Source organism: Phoca vitulina, unplaced genomic scaffold (genome assembly GCF_004348235.1).
Source record: "Phoca vitulina isolate PV1807 unplaced genomic scaffold, GSC_HSeal_1.0 scaffold3, whole genome shotgun sequence".
NCBI lineage: Eukaryota > Metazoa > Chordata > Mammalia > Carnivora > Phocidae > Phoca > Phoca vitulina.
This window is the reverse complement of record NW_022589706.1, coordinates 26,090,952-26,118,516: the sequence shown is the minus strand read 5'-3', so window position 1 is coordinate 26,118,516 and position 27,565 is coordinate 26,090,952. Positions and strand designations below refer to the sequence as shown.

At 41.4% G+C, this 27,565-nt stretch overlaps 1 protein-coding gene across 2 annotated transcripts in view; it reads right to left on the bottom strand.

Annotated features, from left to right (window-relative positions):
- CUNH4orf19 (chromosome unknown C4orf19 homolog) overlaps positions 1-27,565 on the bottom strand; it is an 81,549-nt gene that overhangs the window by 37,093 nt on the left and 16,891 nt on the right. The gene's annotated exons all lie outside the window — the stretch shown is intronic.

Genomic DNA, 27,565 nt, shown 5'->3' with positions numbered 1-27,565 from the left:
TAATTGTACATCAAATACGGTCCTGGATACCAGTGTGATAGTAGGGGTCAGTCCTCAGCTCAGCTCGGGCTGCAGCCACTCTCTGGCTAAGAATTTACAGGTCTGATCTTTGCTTTGATGTTCATAGTTTACTTCACTGTAAACAGTATGATATAAATGTTTAGTTTATTAAACCCTAGGGGTAGGGGGCACCTGGGTGGCTCAGCTGTTTGGGCATCTGCCTTCGGCTCAGGTCATGACCTCTAGGTCCTGGGATCGAGCCCCACATCAGGCTCCTGGCTGGCTCAGCAGGGAGCTTGCTTCTCTCCCTCTTTCTCTCCCCCTGCTTGTGTGCTCTCTCTCTCTCTCTCTCAAATGAATAACTAAAATTTAAAAAAAAAAACCAAAAAACAAAAAACCCTAGGGATAGTAAAAATTTTACACTCCAGGGGTGATCAGCTCGTATCTAATCAGGAAGACTATACCAAATGCAATGCCAGCTATCCACTGATTAAGATATGAATTCGTTAATGGCATAAGTGGGTTTTCAGTGGTGAAATTCATGGCTTATTAATCAGGAAATTAAATGTGAGAAAGAGATACTACCTGTGGGGTTTGAGGTTTGCAGGTGGCCCTGTGTGAACAGGGAGTGGAAGTCTAATGAAGCTTGCAGTCTACACCCTTGGGTGTGTTCCCTGAAGCCAGATTCCTGGTCCTGTGACCCACATTGGATCACCTGATTCTTGGTGCCGGATGCTGACTCCACGAGTAACAGAATACTGTGTCTGGAATACAGTCAGGTCTGACTCGAGCACTTTTTCTGCAGTGTGGTGGGAGGAGAACTTAAAAGTTACAGGGCTGGGATTTCAAGTTTACAAGACGGACCGATACAGTGTTTTGGCCTGCTCGCTAGTAAATGTGGTTTAAAAATACACGTGTGAGGGGCGCCTGGGTGGCTCAGATGGTTAAGCGTCTGCCTTCGGCTCAGGTCATGATCCCAGGGTCCTGGGATCGAGCCCCGCATCGGGCTCCCTGCTCAGCGGGGAGCCTGCTTCTCCCTCTCCCTCTGCCTCTCTCCCTGCTCATGCTCTCTCTCTCTCTCTCTCTCTGTATCCCTGTGTCTCAAATGAATAAATAAAATCTTTAAAAAAATAAAAATAAAAATAAAAATAAAAATAAAAATAAAAATAAAAATAAAAATACACGTGTGGGGAATTTGGTCTGAGACCCGCTTTCATTACATCTTGGCAGAGATGATGCTGGAGAGTGGCTAATTCTCATCCACCTTCAGCTTTCCTTTGGCTGCTGTTACCTGTATCTGATCTAATTTGGTTTGATTTTTAGACGCCGGGAAGACCTATTTTAAAGTAAAGTGCAATTCTGACCCCTACTAACTGGTTATGTGGCTGAGCATAAATCCTCTGGGTTCAATTTTACTCCCATTAAATGAGAATAACAACACTTACCTCCCAGGGATACTATAGGAATTAAAAACAACTGTGTACATACCCCAGTTAGATACTCATAGTTTGCGCCCCTCCTCTGTATTACTATCCCATTGCTGTCCCTTTACTGTCCCATTTTCCTGTCCTAGAGGAAATATACAAATGTTTGCAGAACTGAAATGAAAAACCTCTTTTTATTGTCCAATTTTAGTGTCTTTGGATGGAACAAATTTTGGAATTGCACCTACAATTTACTCCATCTTAAATCTGGATGCCTTGAATCATCAGAGTGGCTGGAACCCTCTGGCCTCTCTACCTTCTTTCTAGTACCGGGCATCCCTCTTTACCCTTCTGGAACCAAATTCCGCTCCTTCACACTTCTTGGACTCTCCAAGAGTGACTACTGCTTTGGCCTCTCTCAACATCACCTCAGTCATCTGCCTTAGACACACTCAGGACGAGGGTACCTAGTTAACCTTCATTTCATAAAAAAGTCCTCTCCTCGCTAAGCAGTAGAAGGTGAGAAACTACAGCAGGACGGTTCTTAGGTGTGGTAGCCAGCCTCCCTGCTGGCCCCCAGCGGTCCTTGCCTCCCGGTTCACCTCCCCGCGTGGTCCCCTTCCCACATTGAACCAGGGCTGGCCTGTCAAGGGAATATGGCAGGAATGGCGGTGGGTGGGTAAGTCAAGACTAGGTTAGGAAGGGCATGACAGCTTCTGGGATGCTCTCTCGTGTTGCTCACTCAGAGGGAAGCCAGATGCTCTGCGGTGAGGACAGGAGCAGCAGAGAGGCCCCTTGGGGAGGAACCAACTTGAACCCCCTTGGCAAGTGTTTGCTCCAGTCTCAGTCAAGGCTCAGTGACTGAAGCCACAGCTGACGACCGACTGCAACCTGATGGATATCCCGAGCCAGAAAGGCCACCCGGGGCCACTCTCCATTCCTCACCCACAGAGACTGTCAGAGATGATGTTGACTGTCCTTTGAAACCACTACTTTGGGGAGAACTTACTACGCTGCAATCGATAACCAATACATTAAGAATGCACTTCCTGTTCTCAAATGGCCTCGTGATGGAGATAATCCAATGCAGGTGAAGTATTTTAAAGAAGGAACTCACTTGTTACTTGACTGGTTACCCCTTTTGCCACTTTCTCTTTTTGAAATGTAAATGCTAATTTGGCTGTGAGGGAAGTGCTATGGGCTAAATATTTGTGTCCCAAGTTCACAGGTTGAAGCCCTAATCCCCACTGCCACGGTGTCTGGAAGTGGGGCCTTTGGAGGTGATTAGGTTTAGATAAAGTCCTGAGCATGAAGCGGCCCGAAAGGATTAGTGGCCTTATAAAAGGAAGAGACAGAGATCACTCTCTTGTCCTCTCTTGTCCAGGAAGAAAGGCCACGTGAGCACAGAACCCAGAAGAGGACCCTCACCAGGAATCTGACCAAGCTGGGATCCTGATCTTGCGCTTCCAGCCTCTAGGACGATGAAAAAGAAATGCTCGTTTAAGCCACCCAGACTATGGTAATTTGCTGTAGCAGCCCCAACTAAGACAGGAATGCGACGTATACGTGCATATAGCATATGAGTATGTAATTTCCTTTTACTTGTGGAGGAAAACATAGACAGCATATAACCCTCTTTTTGGTCTTAACTATACACAGAATGTTTGGAATGTTTTTTGCCCCCCCCCCCCCCCCCAAATTCATATGTTGAAACCTAAACCTCAATGTGATGGTATTTGGAGGTGGGACCTCTGGGAGGTGATTAGGTCATCAAGATAGAACCCTCATGAATAGGATTAGTGCCTTTATAACATAGGTCCTAGAGGGCTCCCTCCCCACTTCTGCCTGGTGGGGTCACAGGGAAAAAATGGCAATCTGTGAACCCGGAAGTAGACCTGCACCAGACACCAAATCTCCCGGGCCTGGATCTTAGCCTTCTCAGCCTCTAGAACTGTGAGAAATAAATGTGTGTTCTTTATGAGCCACCCAATGTATGGTATTCTCTTTTAGCAGCCCAGAAAGACTAAGACAGTCTTATATGAAGACTGACTGGTAAACTCCAATAACTCTGCATGGAATGGGCTATTCTTTGTGCATGTTAGGTGCACAAGGGTAAAGGTGTGCCAGGGAAGTCACTGATAGCGATTGTTTTATTATACAAATAATACACAGTCACTGCAAAAGAATTAGAAAATCCAGATGAAGCAGAAGTGTAATAATACCATTCAAAGATAGTCATCGTTAACTGTAGTCACCTCTAGCCTTTTTATCTACTTAGAATTATATCATGAATATTTTCCATATCAGAACATATACACAACATTTTATAATTTTTAATAGCCAGATTATAATCCTTAGAATTAGAAACTCTGGACAATTTTTTACATTAGCCTATTAAAAGTCATTGCCAAATTATCACCTTGTAAGCAAATAAGTACCCATTTCCCACAACAAACACTAGCTATCATGGTTCCTTAAAATCTGATATTAATTTCTAGAAAGCCAAAATGTAATGATCTGTTAGATATGTCAACAAATATTTGCTAAGAATGTGAGGAAAGGATTTTAAATGTATGACACCTTGTGAACTGTTCATTCCACTACAGTGTGTCATGAGAGTATTCATGTGTGTCTGGCCAGTGGGACCGAAACAGGATTGAGCCGCGAGAGCTCCTGGTATGATTTAGGCCAGTGGGTGTCCAGATGGAGTACTTGTACCTCTGGAAGTTACTAAGGTGAAACATTGGAAATTGGGAGAAAAAAATTACAACTCCTATTGATATTTGTTTATCTCATCTTTTAAAAAAAATATCTACTCAGTGTATAACATTGTTTAAAAATATTAGTATAGGGGCGCCTGGGTGGGTCAGTCGTTAAGCGTCTGCCTTCAGCTCGGCTCAGGTCATGATCCCAGGGTCCTGGGATCGAGCCCCACATCGGGCTCCCTGCTCAGCGGGGAGCCTGCTTCTCCCTCTCCCGCTCCCCCGGCTTGTGTTCCCTCTCTTGCTGTCTCTCTCTCTCTGTTGAAAAATAAATAAAATCTTTAAAAAAAAAAAATTAGTATAGTATATGTGTATTATACAAACATGCACATGTGCCAAAATTTTTACTTTTAGGCTGCACAATCCAAAGACTGGAAAACATTGATTGAGATCACTGCTTCCCAAACTGGAATGTGTCCAAGAATCTCTCGGGCATCTTGTTAATATGCAAGCTCTGATTCTAAAGGCTTAGGGTTGGCACCAAATTCTCTTTTCAACAAGCTCTCAAGTGATACAAATGCTACGAGTCCACAGACCCCTCAGAGGAGCGAGGATTTCGATCACTCTTCCTCTGGCTCCCATGGTTCTATGTGCTCACTTAATCAGAGATCTTGTCACAAGGACCCAGGGTCCATACTCAAAAACCTTCTTTAAACGAACAAGTAAAGGATGAATACGAATGACAGGACTGGATTCCAGCCACTGGTTTATGTGTTCTAAGGCCTCAAATTCTGTTATGGACTGAATGTTTGTGTCCCCTCTAAGTTCACATGTTGAAGCCCTAAACCCCCCAGTTTGGCTCTATTTGGAGAAGGAGCACCTAAGGAAGTAATTAAGTTTAACTGAGGTCATAAGGGTAGGCTGCTGGTCTGACAGGATTAGTGCCCTTATAAGAAGAGACACCAGAGAGCTCTTGCTCTCTCTGTCTCTGTCTCCCTGCACAAGCATGAAGGCCACATGAGGACAGAGCGACAAGATGGCCGCCTACAAGCCAGGAATAAGGCTTTTGCCAGAAACTGAACTTGGCCGGGACCCATTTCCTTGGACTTTCTAGGCTTCAAAACTGTGAGAACACAAATTTCTATTTTTTTTTAGATTCTGTTTATCTGTCAGACAGACAGAGACAGAGAGAGAGAGAGAGAGAATGAGAGCACAAGCAGGGGGAGCGGCAGGCAGAGGGAAAAGCAGGTTCCCCACAAGCAGGGAGCCCGATGCGGGACTCAACCCCAGGACCCCGGATCATGCCCTGAGCCGAAGGCAGACACTCAAACGACTGAGCCACCCAGCTGTCCCCAAATTTCTATTTTTTAAGCCACCCAGTCTCTGATCTTTTGTTACGGAGGCCAAGCTGACTAATATAACCTCTGCGCACTCCCTCAGCAACTGGGAGCAGACAGGTAGAGCAAACTTTGGAATTAGACTTTTCAAATCAGGTGCTGGCTTATGGTGAACATAAGGAGCTTATTTAACCTCTCAGAGTCTTTGTGATCTTATGTAAAACATAATGAGATCCATTTCAAAGAACTGTATGAGAAATCAGTGATTTTTCTGGGGAGGAAGGTTACTGCCCCACAGGGGACCCTTGGGAATATGGGAAGGACATCTGGAAATGGTTAGAGGATTAGTGTCTTAGTGTCTCAATGACAGGACACTAATGGCATTTAATGCTTACGTGTAACCAAATCGTAATGCTTGGGCTTATCCAACACAACAGAGAATTCCCTTGTTCAAAATGCCAGTTGTACCCCACTGAGGAAACAGAAAAAATTATAAAGCGACTCTCTGGCAGGTAAGAGATGCCAGTATTCACTTTCTCGACACTATCTGTAGTTAAAGGAACAGTTTCTCTCACCTGTAAAAATTCCCAAGCCATTTTATAAATGAAACACAGTCTCGCACTGTGATCATTCATGTCATGATAAATCTCTCTCAGTAGAGAGGCAGGGGAAAGAGAGAGGGATATAAACTCTACAGTACCTGCTACAGTGCTATGGGCCAGACAGATATGCAAGTAAGTATTTGTTGATAAAGCCGAGAATGATTGTTCAACTAATATGTTAAGAAGTGAGAGAGAAGAAAAATTTATGGTCAGAGGTAAATTAGGTTTTTTCCTGATAAACAATTAAAAAATTTTTTTATTTGGAGTCCTGTAATTCATCACTAATTACAGTAGATAATTACATGTTCTTGGACCTCCGTGTGATTAATACGTTGGTAAATACTATCTTTACTTATTTATTTTAAAGATTTATTTATTTATTTGAGAAAGAGATGGAGAGGGAGAGAGAGAATCCTGAGCAGACACCCTGCTGAGCGTGGAGCCAGACACAGGGCTCGATCTCACGACCCCGAGATCATGATCTGAGCTAAAATCAAGAGTCAGAAGCCCAACTGACTGAGCCACCCAGGCGCCCCTATGATCTTTGTGTATTGGTAGAACATCAGGTAAAGACAGTGGATTAAACATACTCATCACTTTTGGCCTACTCCTGAATCTTATTAAAACTAAAATAATTTGGGGCGCCTGGGTGGCTCAGTCAGTTAAGCGTCTGCCTTCAGCTCAGGTCACGATCCCAGGGTCCTGGGATCGAGTCCTGTGTCGGGCTTCCTGCTCAGCAGGGAGCCTGCTTCTCCCTGTCCCCCTGCCCCTCCCCCTGCTTGTGCTCTCTTGCTTTCTCTGTCAAATAAATAAATAAATAAAATCTTTAAAAAAAAAACCTATCTCTTTTTAATAATACATTCAGGAGAGGTGACAATACCAACAGCATTTTGCAAGCTAGAAAGCAGGTGGATAGTGACCAGTCACTCGGTAGACCTGAGAAAGCTGGACCAGAAACTGGAAGTGGGCCAGATGTGCCCCACCCAATTTATACTGCACAGTCCTCAAAAGGCTTAGCGACTGTTGGTGGCAGGTGCCTCAGGCAGAGAGGGAGGCTGAGGCCAGAACGGTAGTAGTGGTTGAATTATGCTTGAGAAGCAGTTGACACCCCCTGCCTTCCCCAACTGTCCCCTGGGTGACAACACGTACTCTGTGTCAGCAGGAGCCTGGAAGTTTATCCTGTGGTAGGGGCAAAACCAGGTCTCTGAATTGGGGGGTGTACCGGGCAATATTCAGGGTGGGATACTACGTAAAGATAGGATTCTTCTAGTCTACTTCGCGCCCTCATCTCCCAAACAAACACTGACAGACAGGTTCTTACCCTCCAGGCAAGAGCTCTGAGGAGTTTTCTTAGAGGATGTGACTAATCCACGGGGAAAGCCCTAAAGATCCTGACACTAGAAGTTTCCCAACAACTGGCTCAGCCAGATTATTACAAGTCACCATCAATGAGTCCTCCGTCCCCCGCCTCGTCCCCTTCACGTTCAGAACTTCAGTTTTTAGTTTTCTGCTCTAACATATGAGCAGGACAGCAATGATTATCAAACAGCTGGGGAAAAACCAGAAACAATCTAGAGGGATCAGGAACTATGGAGGAAAAAGAAAATTTCAAAAATTATTATTAAAAACCTCATGTAGGGGCGCCTGGGTGGCTCAGTCGGTTGAGTGTCCGACTCCTGATTTCAGTTCCGGTCATGATCTCAGGGTCCTGGGATCGAGTACTGTGTGGGGCTCTGTGCTCAGTGGGGACTCTGCTTGAGGATTCTCTCCCTCTCTACCCTTTCTTCCGCTCGCATCTCTCTCTAAAATAAATCAATCTTGGGGGAAAAAAAATTTCATGGATATAAGAGAATACACTGTATCATGAAGCAAGAAAATGATGGTGTAAACAAAGGGTACTCAAAAAACAAAACAAAAAAACCTCTTAGAAATTAAAAACACAAACACATAAATAAAAACCTCCGTTGAATTGATACAACACCTGTTATCCAACTGACAGAATCATGGAACATCCTGAGAGAATATTTAGACAACTAGTAAATATTTTAGTATTGAATGAATAGTTAAGTACATAAAAAACACACACTCAAGAGAAACAAACACACAAAAATAAATAAACAAGTAAAAAGAAAATTATTAACTCTCGGGGTAAGTTGTGCGAGAAAAAAATACAGTTTAGTATATGCCCCATTTCTGAATAGCATATACAGTTGACCCTGAACAATACAGTGATTAGGGGCATTGGCCCTGCTGTGCAGTTGAAAATCCATGTATATCTTTTGACTCCCCCAAAACTTAATTACTAATAGCCTACTGTGGACTTGAAGCCTTACTGATAAACAGGTGATTAACACATATGTTACATATGTTACATGTATTGTATACTGTATTCTTACAATAAAGTAGGCTAGAGAAAAGAAAATATTAAGAAAATCAATGGGAAAAAAAAATACGTTTACAGGAGTGTACTGTATTCGTCAAAAAAACCTGCATACATGTAGACATGCACAATTCAAACTCATGTTGTTCAAAGGTCAACTGCATAGTCAATGTAAACCTTGAATATTTTTCTTTTCTTTTTTTTTTTTTAAGTAGGCTCCACGCCCAGCGTGGAGGCGAATGCAAGGCTTGAACTCACGACTTGAAATCAAGAGTTGGACAATGAATCAACTGAGCCACCCAGGTGCCCCAAAACCTTAGATCTTTTTCTAATCGAAACCAAGCTATAACTATATTGTGAGGACGGAAATTGATTGTGCATGGTGTGGATAAGAAGAATAAAGAGCTAAGAACTCATCTTCCAAAGGGGAAAGACAATGTACAATGCCCCAAACTAAAAAAATCAGGTGGCGGCGATACGTGCTTGCCATTAAGGTATGTGGACATAATACCAGGCAAAGAGTTGAAAGTGGTTTCTGTGGGGAAGAGGAACTAAGGAACAGGAGAACTGGGACCTGTTCTTTTTCTTGAGAAACCTTGTCGAACTATCAGGTCCTTTAACTGTACCCTACTATATAGCTTTGACGAAAAATTAAAAAAAAAATTTAAAGTATATAGAGAGTGAACATGTGAGTGATTTTTCAAAATAACATCTACGTGATTTTGGTAAATAATATTTTGGGTGTTCATTTTCCTCTTTTATAAATTGAAAGGCTTGCATTAAGTAATTTCTAAGATCCCTTGACCTCTATGTGTGCATTTTTTTCTTTGAACATGTTTCTGTACTTGTGAAAACAAACACACAGAGATCTGATGACCAACAGCGGAATTCCTTTGATTATTCTGATCATTAAAATTTAGTATGTATTATCCATATATCTATAAAGGCGTGATCTGATCCTACCAAATGGAGAATAAAGTGGCACAACCATCTACCCATTTGTAGAGAAACACCTGAGGCTGCATTTCTGTCTTTCTCTGCCCACGTGAGAGGAGACACAGGAAGAGACTAAAGTTCCCTGGTATTTAGACTTTGGCTTGTGACTCATGGAGGTGTTGACCTAAAAGTTAATATTTATCCATCTCTGTGGGTTAAACTCATCTTGAGAAGTCGGTGGGGGAAAAAAGAGGAAAGCCCTACAAATTCGGGTAGAGATTTGTGCTAAAATCAATGTTAATGTTGGCAGCATAGCCAAGTCACTCACATTCTCTCTAGCACATGCCAAGGAAGATCATGGCTAGGACTCTAAATAATACCAACACTAATATGGGGATGGTGGGTAGAGAGCTCAGAATTAAAGAGAAAAATGAAGACTGCCTAGTTCAAACCTTCTATTACTTTCTCGCTTTGGTAGATTAATCAGCTAATCTCTCTATGCCTTGGGTTCTTCATCCATAAATTGCAAAGAGTAATACTATTCCATATGGTTGTTAGGATAATTTTATGTGTGAACACCTGTAGAGCATTTAAAGAGTGCCCCAATATACCTTCTCTCAGTAGAGATGCCGAGAACATAATGGATTCACAAGGGCCTTGGACCCATGGCATCCTCTCTCTCTCTCTCTTTTTTTTAAGATACGTAACCTGGTCTTTAGAACAAAAGAAGACCTAAGAGGAGAGAATGTCCCATGACAGATGTGGTAAAGTCAATCTCAGAAAGTCAAGGAACATATTGTTCATTGACTATAATAATCCTGTTTGGTAAAAGCTCAGTTTACTCATTTGCACTACCATTTTGGATCTGACACTGAAGCTTTCCTTTGGTTGACAGATGTATTTGGCACTCTGGATTCATGGACAGACTCATGCTAGTACCAAGTCAAGGCGTCCAATGACTGCTTTAGGGACACCCTTTCATTCTTGTTATCCCTGGTCTTCAATAATAATTCACACACAAAGAAGATGCCCAATAAATTTGTTGAATTAAACATGGAAAAATACATTGGTGTGCCTCTTGTAGTAAAAAATTACATAACCAGACCTCACAGTTACCCACAACTCTTAAAGATCATAGCCTTATTTTTCTCATTCATTTTGTTTATACTAAAACTAGTATAGGTTAAACCACTATTTTAAATGGAACATTACCATATCACAGCACAGTGTGTATGATGTACATTAAGAAAATTAATAAAGAAGACTGTCATCCTAAGGAAGTGGTACTCTTAAATGGTGAGCTATTTTTGTCTGAAAACTCCCAAAGAGCTATGGCAAAAATCAGACATAAAAATAATATGAAACAAACATTTCTCCCCTCCCCCCCCAAATGAGATCATAGGATATGTAAGAACTTAGTGTATAAAAAATACAGAATTTTGAATCCATGGATTTTATTTATTTACTTACTATGGTAAGAATACTTAATATGAGATCTACCTTCTTAGCAAATTTTTAAGAGAATAGCACAGAATTGTTAACGATAGCAGATCTCTAAAACTTGTTCATCTTGTAAAACTAAAAGTTTATACCAATTGAACAACAACTCTTGAGTTCCCCTTACCCCCAGTCCTTCACAGCCACTATATTCCACTTTGTTTCTATGAATTTGACTATTTTAGATACCCCTTGTCTGTGCGATCATGCCATATTTGTCCTTCTGTGACTGGCTTATTTCACTTAGCATAATGTTCTCTAAGCTCATTCTTAATATGGCAGGATTTCCTTCCGAGGCAGAATAGGATTCAATTGTATGTACATCTAGGTTTTCTTTATCCATTCATTCATCATTGAACATTTAGGTTGTTTCCACAGCATGGTTATTGTGAATAATGCTAAAAAGAACATGAGATCCCGATTTCAATTCTTTTGGGTTGTATACCCAGAAGTGGGATTGCTGGATCACAGTAGTTCTATTTTTAAGTTTTTGAGGAACCTCCATACTGTTTTCCATAGTGACTGCACCATTTTACATTCCTCCCAAGTGTACAAGATGCCAATTTCTCTACATCCTCACCAACACTAATTATATTTTGCTTTTTTCAGAACAGCCAATCTAATAAGTGTGAAAGGACATCTTATTGTTGTTTTGATTTGCATTTCCCTGATGATTAGTGATATTAAGCATCTTTCCATATACCTGTTGGCCATTTGTATGTCTTTTCTGAAGAAATGTCCATTCAAGTCCTTTGCCATTTTATTTATTTATTTATTTATTTATTTTATTTATTTATTTATTTGCTATTGAGTCATAGGAATTCCTTATATATTTTGGATATTAACTCCTTTTTTTAAAAAAAAGATTTCATTTATTTATTTGACAGAGAGAGACAGCGAGAGAGGGAACACAAGCAGGGGGAGTGGGAGAGGGAGAAGCAGGCTTCCCGCTGAGCAGGGAGCCCAATGTAGGGCTCGATCCCAGGACCCTGGGATCATGACCTGAGCCGAAGGCAGACACTTAACCAACTGAGCCACCCAGGCGCCCCACCACTGTGTATTCTTGGCACGCTTGTCAAAGATAAGGTGACCATATGCTATGGACTGAATGTCTGTGTCCCCCCCCAGAATTCACATGTTGAAATGTAATCCTCAAAGTGATGATGTTATCTGGAGCTGGGGCCTTTGGGAGGTGATTACATCATGAGTGTAGAGCCCTAACGAATGGGATTAGTACCCTTATAAAATAGATTCCAGAAAGCTCCCTTGCCCCTCATACCATGTGTGGTTATAGCCAGAAAAGAGTTATAAACCAGGAAGGAGGCCCTCACCAGACACTGAATCTGCTGATGTCTTGATTTTGGACTTTCCAGCCTCCAGAACGAAAAGAAGTAAATTTCTGTTGTTTATAAACCACCCAGTCTAGGGTATTCTGTTATAGTAGCCCTAATGGACTAAGACACCCAATAGGCATGAGTTTATTTATGGGCTATTCTGTTTCATTGGTCTGTATGTCTGTTTTTAAGCTAGTACCACACTGGCTTAATTACTGTAAAATATATATATATATATATATATTTTTTTTTTAAGATTTTATTTATTTGAGAGAGAAAGCGAGACTGAGAGAGAGAGAGAGAGAGAGCAGGAGCAGAGGGGAGGAGCAGAGGGATAGGGAGAGGCAGACTCCCCGCTGACCAGGACCCTGGGATCATGACCTGAGCCAAAGGAAAACGCTTAACCGACTGAGCCACCCAGGAGCCTGTGATATATTTTGATTTTAGGAATTGTGATGCCTACAGCTTTGATTTCCTTTTTCAAGATCACTCTGGCTATTCTGGAACTTTTGTGGTTCCATATAAATTTTAGAATTTTCTTTTTTTTCTGTAAAAAATGCTACTGGGATTTTGACAGGGACTGCACTGAATCAGTAGATCACTTTGGGAAGTATGAACATTTCAACAATAGTAATTATTCTGACGCATGAACATGGTATATCTTTCCATTTATTTGTGTCTTTTTTAATTTCTTTCATCAATATTTTGTAGTTTTCACTGTACAAGTCTTTCACCTCCTTGGTTAAGTTTATTCATCAGTATTTTATTATTTTGATGCTGTTGTAAATGGGATTGTTTTCTTAATTTCCTTTTTGAATAGTTTGTTATTAGCATATAGAAACACGACTGATTTTTATACATTGACTTTGTATCCTACAACTTTATTAAATTCATTTATCAGTTCTAACAAGTTTTTTTTGCTTGTCTGTTTGGTGGAATCTTTAGGCTTCTCTACATATAAAATCCTGTTAACTTTTATTATTGCTTCATAAATGGTGCTGGGACAACAGGTTATTAGGAAGAAGTTATATCAATTATATTATATGAGAACAAAAAATTATGAGAGGAAAATACAAGTGAATATCTACCCAATTTAGGAATAAAGAGGACCTTTTCAGTTACTAAAGGTCTGGAAAAAAACACAAAGTAAAACATTAATGGATTACATAAGAAGTAAACATTATTCACCTTAAAAGACACCATTAGCAAAAATGCAAGACCAAATGAAACAATATTTTGACACAGATGATAAAGGGTTACTATCCTTACTTTAAAAGGATACTTAACTGGATATTTATTAAAGACACCAATAAAAAAAAAACAAAGGACATGATCAATTAATAAAATACTAAAAGAACAGCCAATGAATATGAAAAATTATTCGACTACAGATATAAATAAATGGATAACACTTTTGCCTAACAGATTGATATTTTTGTTTTTTGTAACAGCCAGTGTTACAGAGCCTTTAAAATATCAATAACTTTTGCTTCAAAATTCCAATTATTAGAATCTAACCAAAAAACATAATCAGAGACTCAGAGAGGTGAACAAAGATCTTTGAAAAAGGCTGTTCCACTTAGTTTTTATTTTTAATATTATAGGACATTTTAAACAACTTTGGTGCTCAAAAGCAGAAGTATCTTTAAATAATCATATATTCATAAATTGGAAAAAGGAAAAATAGTATTAGATGAAAAAAACAGATATGTATATAAAATGTAATTTTAATTTCATTTTAACAATTAATAAATGTGAATATAAACACATATGTAAATAATCAAGGAGAATATACCCAAATGAAAACAAAAGTCACCATGGGGTAGATACGATGAACTCATAATTTTTGTGCAAATTGACTCACATTTTCTTTTTAACCATGAAATATCCTTATTGGCAGTCTCTACATAAAGACAGCATGTATCATATGATGCTGGATGAGAATATTCTTCTAAAGCACATTTTGGAAAGAATTAATCAGCATGATTTTTAAAATACCTGTCTGTCGCACAGATTCAGGGAGTATCTTGGAACACTGGAAGAGTTGTGTTAAGTTCTCCCTCCACATGTCTTTTTTCAATTTCTTCTTTATTACTTTTTTTTGGCTTGTATTTGAAAGAATTATTTGACATATACAAAATGATAATTTTATTTTTTGTTTGACATTATACCCTTGATCAAAAATTGGAAGAATACTTATTTTATGTTTCTTTCTCCTTGAATACATGTCTTCTGATATTAACATGCAGTTCCTAATTTCTTTTTTTGCATTTATTTGCCTTATCTTTGTCTTTCCTTTTATTATTTATTTTCTTTGTCACATTCGGGGTGAACAGCAATTGACATTACTCCTTTCTAACTCAACCTAAAAGTCTCTGCCTTTTAATAGAGAATTTTAAACCATTTACATTTATGCTATATGCTGAATCTCTCTTTTGTTATCTTATTTCACCATTATCTTAATGCCTCCTAGTTGTTTCCTTTATTTTCAGACTTCAGACTGCTTTTAATTTTTGCTTTGTTTTTAATTTTCTCCAGCATGTTGCAAAGTAGAAGATGTATTTTAAAAATCCTACTCAAGAGAGAAAATATTCTCTTTTTATCCTCCTCCTTTACAAAGAGTTATTTGCAGGATGCCTGGGTGGCTCAGTTGGTTAAGCATCTGCCTTTGGCTTAGGTCATGATCCCAGGGTCCTGGGATTGAGCCCCATGTCAGGCTCTCTGTTCAGCACGGAGCCTGATTCTCCCTCTCCCTCCACCTGCTGCTCTGCCTACTTGCGCTCTCTCTGACAAATAAATAAAATCTTTAAAAAAATTTAAAAAATAGTTATTTGCATAAATTGGTGCCCTAATGAAGTTCTAAGGTGAGCTTTCAAGTGCAGCACTGATTGGGTAACTTTTGAGGATAAAGGCAGCACTCATACTAATTATGAAAGGACAAGTGTCAATTGGAAGCATCTTAGGTAAACAAGGATTGCGGTCACTCTATCTCTGGGTGATAGGAATAAGGAGGTGCAGGCATGGGGGTGAGTAGAAGAGTTCACTTTGGTATATTCTGTATCTAAAGTGATTGATAAACATTCAAAGGTAGGTGTTCAGTTGGCAGTTGCATACATTGGTCAAAAGCTTAGGAAAGAGCTGTGGGCTTGATATAAAGATTTCATAGTTATCAACAACATAGCTAATAAATAGGGCCATGAGACTGAATAAGAAATAGAGACAGTAAGTATATAAAGAAAAAACTGATTCCTGAACAACACCACTTAATGTTAAACAAACCTAAAAACTAAGCAAAAAACCAAAAGAATCACAATTTGCAGTCAGAAGAGTAGGGGGGGAAAAAAAAGAGGGTTGACTCCATTCCTTGCCATGTCTTCTCACAAGACTTTTAGGATCCAGTGGTTTCTGACCAAGACACAAAAACAGGATTGTCCCATTCTGCAATGGATTCAGATGAAACCTGGTAAGAAAATCTGGTACGACTCCAAGAGGAGACACTGGAGAAGAACCCAAGTGGGTTTATAAGAACTGCATCAAGGTCACTAGCATCCATCTTTTCATATCAAGCTGAAAACATTACCACTATCTGGGCAGTTGGATAAGTCTTATTGGGAAAATGGCTTTTTTCTCTTTGTTTCTATACCTTTGTATTAGTAGGTTGGTTCAGTAATAAATATGTGAGATCATTGGTTTGAAAATAAAGAGAAATAAGTGTAGTAATGGAAGAAGGTAAAGTGTTTTAGGGAGTAAGGATTTGCCAGTGTTGTTAAATGACATTCAAGGATCACGTAAGGAAAGGACTAAATAGGCAAATCTCAGAGATATTGCAAGTTTGCTTCCAGAACACCTCAGTAAAGTGAATATTGCAATAAAGCAAGTCAAATGAATTTTTAGTTTCCCAGTGCATATAAAAGTTATGCTTACCCTATGTAGCCTATTAAGTGTGCAATAGCATTATGTCTAAAAAAAATACATACTCTAACTAAGGAATACTTTATTGCTAAAAATGCTAACCACTGGGGCATCTGGGTGGCTCAACTGGTTTAGTGTCCAACTCTTGATTTCGTCTCAGGTCATGATCTCGAGGTTGTGGGATCAAGCTCCGCAATGGGCTCTGTGCTGGGCTTGGAGCCTGCCTGAGATTCTCTCTCTCCCTCTCCCTTTGTCCCTCCCCACTGCTTATGCTTGTACATGAGTACTCTCTTAAAAAAAAATGCTAACCATTACCTGAGCTTTCAGCAAGTCATAATCATGGATCACAGATTACCATAACAAATACAATAATAAAAAAGTTTGAAATATTGTGAGAATTACCAAAATATGACACAGAGACACAAAGTGAGAAAATGCTGTTGGAAAAATGAGGCCAACAGACTTGCTCGACACAGGGTTGCCACAAACCTTCAGTTGGGAGAAAAGAGTGTCTGCAAAGTGCAGTAAGAAGGGCAGTAAAGCAGTGTGCCTGAATAGGTCTCTTAGATTTAGCACCAGGGATGTAACTGGTAACTTGGAAAAGGCAAGTTTTTTTTGCAGTAGTGAATCTGGAAGTTAGATGGTTGTCGGTTAACCAGTAGTAGGAGGTGAGGAAGAGGAAACACTAAGCTTAACAACCCTTAGGGGCGCCTGGGTGGCTTAGCTGACTGGGCATCTGTCTTTGGCTCAGGTAGTGATCTCTGAGTCCTGGGATGGAACCCTGGGTCCTTCCTGCTCAGCGGGGAGTCTGCTTCTCCCTCTCCTTCTGCCCCTCTCCCACCCTGCTCATGCTCTCTCTCTCAAATAAATAAAATCTTTAAAAATATATTTAAAAAGAAAAAAAAACCCAACACAACCCTTAGAACGAAGTGGGCCATACATAGAAGGTGAGAGACAGGAAGTAGGATAAGGGGAGGATGCTTACGTTGGGAGAGCTTCCAAGTTATTTGGATACGTTGGTTGGAGACAGTTGGAAGAAAGGAGCTGAAGACAGAGGAAAGAGCATAAATAATTAAGGTCCGTCAGCAGGCAGGAGGGAAGAGCAAAGTATTAAGGAGCCTTAGGTGAGAGGTGGGGGAGGAAAAAGGGGGGCCTTCAGGGGCGCAGTGTCCTCATCTTCTGTGCCTTCCAGTTCTGCAGAGGCTAGACAGAGCCAGAGCAGAGGAAGGTCTCCCAGACTCTCTTGCAGGAGGGGTCCCATACAGACGTAGATTCAGACAAACTTCCACCAGATGAGAAAGTGGAAGGAAGTGAGGCAGAGGTTATGCCCAGGCCACTTCTGCTTTTTCTGCCAGCAATTCCTCGGTGGACACGCGGGGTTTTTCTTCAGTCCTGTTCCAGCGTGCAGGTGCTTGGTTGCTCTCAAAAGACAGAATGCTGGGCATTGCTTTTTTTGCCAAGGTGGATCCTTCAGGCGTGGCGGGACTCTGTGGCCACCAGCTGTGGCAGCTCACGGGCTAACACCCGCCAAGGCAGTGTTTCTGGGGCCAAGCGTTCCACCGTTCCTTTCCAATCCCCCTCCTTTTTGATTGTGTAAAAGGAAGCAGGTTCCTGGAAGAGCTCGTTCTTTGGTGGCACTGTTAGTGTTAATGGGCTTGCTAGTCCAGCCCTTCCTGTGATATTGTAGTAAGCATTCTGTTCCCTGTATGAGATTTCATTTCGCTTGAAACAGCTAATGTAATTTCTGTTTTCTGCAAGTCAACTCTGGCAGCAAGGGCCATCATCTATTCTTGCTTGAAAGAGGGAAGGAAGAGATGATGGGTGTAGATACAGATAAATTAGTTTCTTTGGTGATGGCTATCTCCTTGAATGTAGGAGTTTTTAAGCTGGGGTACGCAGCACCCCAAGGGGTTCATGGATAGAATTCAGGGCATCTGTGAACTTAAATGAGAAAAAGTCTCATCTCGGGGTGCCTGGGTGGCTCAGTCGTTAAGCGTCTGCCTTTGGCTCAGGTCATGACTCAGGGTCCTGGGATCGAGCCCCGAATCGGGCTCCCTGCTCGGCGGGAGGCCTGCTTCTCCCTCTCCCACTCCCCCTGCTTGTGTTCCCTCTCTCTCTGTCTCTGTCAAATAAGTAAATAAAATCTTTTTTAAAAAAAGTCGCATCTCCTCTTCACCAACCACTAACTAAAATTTGGCATTTTCTTCAATTCTGAAGGTAGGCATCAAACTACAGCATCATCAGTGGTTCCCGTGACTTTGTCTCTAATAGAAATCACAGATGTTTGCATATTACATTAAGAGCTGTTGTAGATTTCAAAATACTGGTTAACCTCATAACTATCGTAGTTATTAGACTTGCTGCTAGATCTTGTTCTTTAATGCATTTATAAAGAAGCACATATTACTGTATCACAAGTTTTTAAACTCGAGAACTGTATTTCTGTCACAATCTTATGTATTTTATTTTATGCATTTACGAGTATTATTCTGAGAAGGGGTCCATAGGCTTCAACAGACTGATAAAACAGCCCATAGCAGAAAACGTGTTAAGAAGCCTGTTCTAATGTCTTCTATTTTCCCTGTAAAGCAGGATTTCTAAACTTCAGCACTATTGACATTGTACAATGGATAATTCTTCCTTGCAGGGGACAAGTCTTTTGCATTGTAGGATGTTCATCAGCCTCGTCCCGCTGTATGCTAGCAGCATCCATCCTGACTACATGACAAAGACTTTGTCACTTGGGGGGCAAAAGAGACCGTGGCTAAGCACCGCTAACGTGAAGTAGTGCTAAGAGTGAGGGCTGGAAGGTGACCGGGTCTGAGATCTGATCAGAAAGGTTCAAAATGGATGCAACAGAAGATGACAGATTTGACAAAAGAAGGAGCAATGCTGAGAGACCAGGAGAATTCCGCACTTAGCCCATGGATAGAAGAAAGTGGTTCTCAATTTGCTTTTCTCGGCTTGACATACATGATGTATTTGTGCAGTAGAGGCTACTTAAAATGAGAATTACCTACAATCCAAAGAACTGTTTCTCCCACCAATGGCCCATATACCAACATGGCTTAACACAATGGTTGGGATATACATCGTCTTCAAGCAAAAGAATAATGAGAACATTTACAGTCTAAAAACGACTGTTATTGCCCCTTGTTCTGCTCCTGTATGTGGAAAAGAATACTCTGGACTTGAATGTATTGGAAGTTGCTATTCTGAGAAAATCTGAGCCCAGTAGGCATGGATATGAAGGATATGGAGCAACCTTATGATACAGCAATTTGACTCCTAAATATTTACCCAAGAGAAAGGAAAACATATATATCCACATAAAGACTTGTCCAGGAGTGTTGACAGCAGCTTCATTCATAATAGCCCCAGACTGGAAATGATTTCAATGTCCATCAACAGTATAACACACTGAAATACTATAAAGGAAGTACTACTGAGCAATAAAAAAGAATATGCAGCATCATGAATGAAACTCAAAAACATGCTGAGTAAAAGCAGCCTTACACAAAAGAGGACTTATGGACTGTATGACTCATTTATTTGAAGTTTTGAACAAACTAATCTCTGGTGATAAAAAACATCAGAATAGTGTCTGACTCAATGTAGGTGGGGACAAGCACTGACTGAGGGGATGGGGGGATTTTCCTGGGGCGATATTACTATTCTCCATATATCCTGATGGCGAGTTGGGGTACATGGTTGCATGCAGCTCCCCAAACTCACCAAACTTCACGCTTAGATATGTGTATTTCACTGTATGCAAATGCTACTAGAGGAACAGGTTGGGAAGAGGGAAAAGAAAAAAGAGAACCATAAATAAAAACTGAACTCATGGTTAATGAAATATATGCTGTAATGTTTGAAATGAACTGATGTCTGCAATACTCTGAAATAGTTTAAACAATGCAGTTAAAAAATGGGTTGACGGATAGCGAGCTGGTTGAATATGTGATAAAAATGTAGAATGTTAATTGCAGATTCTAGACGGTTGAGTGTGGTTCGTGCGCCATCTTCCAACTTTTCTGTAGCTTGAAAAATTTTCATTCTGCAAAATGTGAACATTTGTGGGTGAATCTCTTTATGCCTTTTGAAGTATTTCATTCATCTTTGGGCAAAGAAGGCTACTTCAACACAAGCAAAGCATTTCGTTTGGTTCTTGCCCTATGTTAATGAATGGGTCCTAAAATGCCACATGCATCAGCTCCATCCAGTGACAACCAGCGCCCACCACCGCCACCATTTCTGGATCACAGGAGCTCGTCCCAGGCACCGCGCTAATTACTTTACATGTTCTCGTCACGTAGGAAATTAGCGGCCTTCTTGGTTGTTTAACAAAGAGCTCTGGGCTGAGTCACATCTTCAGAAGATCCAGACAGCCATGGACTAGAACAAGCAGATGTCCAAGAGGAAGATAACATCTGTGATGGTAGGTACTTTTAGGAGAATGTATTAATCAAATGTGTTGTGAAGCTACGTCACGGCGTGTGTGTGTGTGCGTGTGTGTGTGTTTGGGTGTAGCAAGCTGAAGTGGGAGAAGGAAAATATATTTTAGAAAGAAGATACACACCGTAAGTCATACAAAGGAACAGTAACTTGCATCCAAATTCTACAGAGAAATAAACCTGGTTCCTTTTCTCTTTTTTCCTGAAGCTCCTTTCTGGCAGAGCAGCGTGACAAAGGCTGCCTGGATTTGGCACCTCCAGCCCTTTTGTGGCTTTCCCCTCTCAATAAACCTTTGACAAAGGTCGGGCGTTTGAAAGGCTGGGTTTTTCCTTGTTGGGTCTAAGAGTTTGTTGCTCAGCAGAGTGATTCAGTGTCTCTGAGGGTCAATAAATAAGTGGTTTCACTGAAGCTTTTTGGAATCTATTTCCCTACGGGCTGCTTGGTGGCGTGCCTGGGATTGCTTTGGTTTTGTGTGAAACTAGTAAATAAACAACGTAACTACCAGGTTGCCCAGACCCAGGACTCCTGCCACCTGCACAGTCACGCATGCGAGGAGAGAGCAGGGATGGAATGTCTTCACCTCAACCCAGGAGTTAGAGCCTTTGAACTTCAAGGGAGACTGACAAAATGCCAAGGCCCTAACGTGGCCGAAGCTGAATTTGAACTAGGGAGATCTTAGGAGGACTGGCACAGCTGGGATAGGACTAGCAAGAATCTATGAATTAGGTAAATACCTACTAGGAACAAAACAGGAAGCCAGCCTTGAACAAAGACACATCAGTCTCTTTAAGAACTTTATTCTGAGCTGTGGCTAGCGGCCACATTCAAACCTGATCCATGAACAGATGCCCATTAGAACCGGCTATGTATAGGGGGAACGTACCAGAATCGGACTAGCTAGAGCAGCCCCATGGCGAACAACTTCAGGGAGATCTGTTTTGTTCATTTTTTTTTTTAAGATTTTATTTATTTATTTGACAGAAAGAGAGAGAGAACACAAGCAGGGGGAGTGCGAGAGGGAGAAGCAGGCTCCCTACTGAGCTGGGAGCCCGATGTGGGGCTCGATTCCAGTACCCTGGGATCACGACCTGAGCCAAAGGCAGATGCTTAACTGATTGAGCCACCCAGGCGCCCCTCTTTTTTTTTTTTCATGGACCCTCTAGTGCTGTCATCAAGGAGGGGATGGTGGTTTTCGTAAAGACAGGCCAAACCACCTATTCTTGTCAAGTATTCTATTCTTGACTGACATGTAAACCAAGCATTTTCTGCCTGTCTTGTTGGAATAATAACGAGGGATGCATTTTAGAAAAAACTCAGTTAGTGATATCCAGGTTCCAGAAAGCAGTAGACAGACTTTGAGACTTAAGAGGGCTGAGGGGGAAAGGAATTTTGGCTCCTTCCCTAACACAAATTGTCTATAATCAGCAAATAAGCAGGAAGTTTTCATTGGTTTGTGATTCATTTGGGACTTAATTCCAATAAAGATGATGTGATGACATTTAAAAGCGTGGATTAAACTAGGTACACAGGAAAACCGAAGGTGACTTTGGTGGAGAATACAGAATATAAAATAGAATACAAGGTAATAAAATATTCACTTCTTGGCTGGATTTTATGAGTTGCTGATCCAATACATCTGTGCTACACCAGTGTGATGGTAGGAAATAAGGGACTGTCTTACTTTTACAGGCACAAAGTGTCCTGGTTTTGTTTTGTGTTTTTTATTTTTTTTTAAAGATTTTATTTATTTATTCGACAGAGAGAGACACAGCAAGAGAGGGAACACAAGCAGGGGGAGTGGGAGAGGGAGAAGCAGGCTTCCCGCTGGGCGGGGAGCCCGATGCGGGGCTCGATCCCAGGACCCTGGGATCATGACCTGAGCCACCCAGGCGCCCCTGTTTTGTGTTTTTTAAAAGACAGAATCATCTACTGGCATCATCATCTCAACCATTCTCCCAGAAGAAACAGACAAGTTGAATGACCTGCTTTCTGAGCAGAGAAGGAGCATCTCACAGACTGCCTGCCCCCACCCTGCACCTCGCACACAGGAGGCCGGCCCTCATGGATGCCCCACTACGGACTGCGGGCACAGTGTGGCGGAGCGGATCGCTGTTCACCTGTACTTGGGTGCTCTGCACCCTCAAGGTGAAATGCTGGTCTCACCCCGTTAGAAGACAAATCCAGAAACCTCCACTAACATCTCCGTCTTCGGGATCCAGTATGGGGCTGATCAGAGGAATACTGAATGTTGCATTTTTCTTACCTTTGGTTGTTGTTGCTTTTTATAGGATTACTAATAAGCCTGAGTAAGAAAAATCCTGCCACTGTGTGTACTGGGGAGAGTGCTGATGATGGAAACATTTCAGGACGACTCTTCGTGGCACAGGGACACCAGACTTCGGATGTGGTGTAGGCTCTGTAGGCTAAACGGTGGTGCTAGCTTTAGAAGAGAACTTCGTGCCTCTGGGGCTGTTATGGGCTCAACTCTCTCCCCTCCCCCACCCCCCACCAATTCATACATTAAAGCTGTAACCCTCAGTACCTCTGAAGGTCACTGCAGACTGCATTCAGAAAGAAGACCTTTAAAGAGGTAATGAGGGTAAAATGAGACGCATCGGGTGGGCCCTAGGCCAATCTGACTGGTGTCCTTATTAGAAGAGAAGAGGGCACACAGACAGCATGCAGACACCGAGGGATGAGCACGTGCAGAGGCCGCGGGAGCGTGCCCGCCTGCAAGACAAGGAGAGAGGCCTCGGAGAAGAAGAGCTGCCATCACCTTCATCTCAGACTTCCGGCCTCCAGAACTGTCAGAAAATAAATCTCTGTTGCTTAAGCCACCCTGTCTGTGGTGTTTTGTTAGGGCAGCCCGAGCAGTCTAATACAGGGGTTTCAAAGAAAAAAAAAACAAACCCCCAAACCAAAAAACAACGCAAAAAATATTTGGAATTGTTCAAAGTAAAAGCCCACGTAGGCTAACTCAGTTGTGTGAATTGTGTTCCCGGGAAGTTCAGTAACTGTCAGCAGAAAAAGAGCAGGGGGATTCCGGGCTCAGATGAACGTGGGACCTGCTGGCTTAGTTAGCCAGGTTTCTTGGCTGCAGGACTTCTCAGAGTCTTTAATGGGCTGATTCACACATGAGCATGATTCCTACAATTTGTGTGTCATCCTTGACACCTGTCTTTCCCTCACATTTTATTTCCAATCCATCACCAATACTTCTTGAACGTGTTCACATCTCTCTACTGAACTGCCGCTGAGACCCAGACCAAACTTCCCATGTCTCTCGCTTAGTCCGCCACAAAACCTTTCTGGAGGGTCTGCCCACACCGGAGGGTACTCTCCAACCCGTGCAGCAAGAATACCACCGGAACAGTCTTTGCCAAGCAGTGGGTGGGTCATGCCAGCTCCCTGATTGTTTTAAAGACATTTTAGTAGCTTCCCATTGCTCCTAAGACAAGAAGACAAAATTCCTACTCCTATCTTCAAGCTGATCTTGAACCATCTCCCATCCCGGGGCCCATCTTTACAGGCCTTCTTTTAGACCCACATTATTATTCGCTCCTGCCCACTAAAGGGTTTTTGCTCCTGCTTTAGTTTCTTTCTGGTTAACTCCCTTCATCTTCCCTGAGAAGCTTCTTTCACTTCCCTTCCTTATTGGGTCAAATCCTCCACTATTGATTCACATTGCACTCATTACTACTGAAAGTTTACATTTATTGATTATCTGGTTAATACATGAATCTCCCTCTTCTAGACTACAAACTCTGAGTTTGTAGAACATCTTTTGTGAAATAGCCAGTTAATTTACTGAAGGTTTCAGAAGGACACATCAGAAACTCAATGGGAAGAACTTTTATGAAGAAAGAAAAGTGAGCAGGGTTATAGAGAAAGGTTTGGGGTCCTCAGAAACATGCAGTTGGGGTACCTGGGTGGCTCAGTCAGTTAAGTGTCTGACTCTTGATTTTGGCTCAGGTCATAATCTCAGGGTTGTGGGATCAAGCCCCACGCTGAGTGTGGAGTCAGCTTGAGATGCTCTTTCTCCCTCTCCCTCTGCGCCCCACCCCCCACTCATGCATGCACTCTCTCTAAATAAATAAAATCTTAAAAAAAAAGAAACATGCATTTATTTGCTGAAATTTAGCATCCTTTGAAATAAACCACCCAGGATATGATATTGGGCTAAGTTCTGGAAATACACATGGGTGTGTAACTTTTTTTTTTAATAACAGAAGATCTGTATTTAGAACATACACATATCATCTAATTAACCAAACTCTTGCATTCAATAAGATGAAGAACTCAATAAAAAAAATGGGCAAGGTCTTGAACGGACCCTTCCCAACTGATGTAGATTGGCCATGAAGAGAACGATCCATCCCAGAAACACTGGTGCCAAAGAGGGACAGAACGCACACCTCAGCCTAAAAGGCCTTTGAAGTGGGGCCAAGAGTCCAAGAGGAGGAGCGTGTCATAACTTTCCTGGTGGAAAAGAAAAGAGGCCAAAAGATCCTTTGGTTTACTAGGCCTCAACGATGGAGTTTCTCACATCTGACAGGTGTAGCCAACAGGGAAGCCTCACGATACCGAAAATGGGTGGACACTCACTGGGAGTGTAGCTTTTTGTTTTTAAATGTCTGATTCTGAAGTGTTTCCAATCTGTAGAAACCATGGAAGACCGGGACAATGAACAGCCACCTCCCCTTTAAGCAACATGCCTAATGTTTTGATTTCGCTCCAAAGAAGCTGCTCTTTCCTGCTTTACCGTGGACAGGTCAGGGCGGCGATTCTGATCGCCCCTTCAGAAAGACAGGAAGGACCGCGAAATTCGCTCAGCAGTGCCCACACTGCGGGAAGGCCACCCATGCCTCCTGGCAAATAATTCAGCAAGAAATGTTTAGGGCCTGACCTTACATAAAGTGCTGTGGGAGATAAAAAGACATTTATGGGACATACTTTAAGAAAAAATTTACAACCATATGAGAAAATAAAACACTTTCATGTGAAAGAATAACCAGCAATAAAAATAATGGATAAGCCTTGATGGAGAGAGATGCAGAAAGTGCTGAAGGAGTTAAGAGCAGATTGTTTCTAGTTAAGTTTCTTCATGGAAATGGATTCCCTACGGAAAGTAGCACAGCTTACCATCAAGGAAAGTTCATTTCCATTGTACCAACCAAGGAAAGTTCATTTCCTTGTACTAAAAGGCCAACTCAGGATAGTAATTTTATAAAGCAAATTACAAATAAGTATTTCTTCTGTGAACAAACAGAAGTGTAAGAGGGCCGACTCCTTATCTGAACAGTATTTATAATTATTTTAGCTCTTGACTGGAAGGACAATTCAAAGCTTGGGGAAGTTATTTGTTCCCTTACCAGCTAACCTTAGTTCGGTGGACTTAAGCCAAATAATCCTTTTTTTTTTGCCTTGACAAAGAATGGGCTACTATATTCACCTGAGGTATTAGGTCAGCCCCACACTAAGAGCCTGCTCTGCGAAGGGCATGATTCTCAGTGTCTCCCAGGCCTGGAGATCTGGGCAGCATTTCCCTTAGAGCCCATTATTTCCAGAGGTCTGCATTTAGGGCTTCGAGAGAAGCCCCATGTCGGGCTCCATGCTTAGTGTGGAGTCTGCTTGAGACTGCTCCATGCCCAGCACAGAGCCCCATGTGGGGCTTGATCTCACAACTCCTGAAAGCATGACCTGAGCTGAAACCAAGAGTCAACTGACTGAGCCACCATGCTCAACTGACTGAGCCACCAAGGCACTCCTATGTTTAACCTTTTAAGGAAATGCCAGACTGTTTTCCAAAGTGGATGTATCATTTCACATTCCCACCAACAATGTATGAAGGTTCCAATTTCTCTATATCCTTGGAAACACTTATTGCCCATCTTTTTGATGGAGACATTCTCATGAGTGGCTACTATAAAGTGGTACACTTCATTATTTTTTTAACATACATCTTTAAGAATTGTTTTCTGATTACAGAAGGCATACAAATTAACAAGCACAATTTCTTCATGTGCATGCACCGATTTGATTCCCAGCTTCTAGGCCAACAATAATACCATCTATGTGTTGGCACAATTATTTCCCCCAATTTTACAAAGAGATGGAGGCTCAAGGATGCTGAGAAGCTCTAAAGCTGGGACTTGAACCCAGGTGTGTCTAAAAGCTTCTGCTTTTCACAACCGTGTTATTCTGTTGTATTGGCTACTTTGTGCATATATAAACACATGAAGATCAAATGGGATAATGAAGTGAACTTTATGAATTTATAGCATCTAGTAAGGAAGAGTAAGATGTTGAAGGGACATGGCTTTTGGATTATAGAAACAGGAAACATGTTATCTGTTAAGAGATTAAAGAATAGAGCACTGATTTCTGTGGCCACAGAGAAATTTAAAGAAGACCTGGGATTAAGGACTCTCACATCAGTTTGGATAAACTAGTGTCTTCATCACCCCATCTGGAGAATGAGAACATTAATCGTCCTAGGGTTATGGTCATAAGTAGCATCAAAATATGCGCTCAACGTGTTCACCTTTTGGTTTGTGCACTTGAGAGAATGAGGCCAGTTTCTCCTGAATTACTCTATTATCTGAATGCAGCAGGATACCTTATTTTGGTTTTGTGGTTATTTTCCACCTCACATAAAACAGTTCCTTTCTTTTATTCTTTATAGTTGAGGAAAAATTATTCTGCTATAATAAAAATTATTTTGAGTTTTGGCCACAATCAGGAGCAGTTCTAGAAATAAAAATTCCTTGTGCTCTAGTTAAACATTATTAGAAAAAACTTCCCGCTCACTAAAATCCTTTCTCTAGAAATCTATTCTGTGGCACTATGCATGTGATCATGATACCTTTATCTAGACTCTTTTCAGTTTTCAAGTTTGCATATGTGACTCAAATAGAAGATTTCAAGGGAACTGATCTTCTAAGTAACTACTTTGTAAACATTGTTAGAGGTGGCATATTTTCATA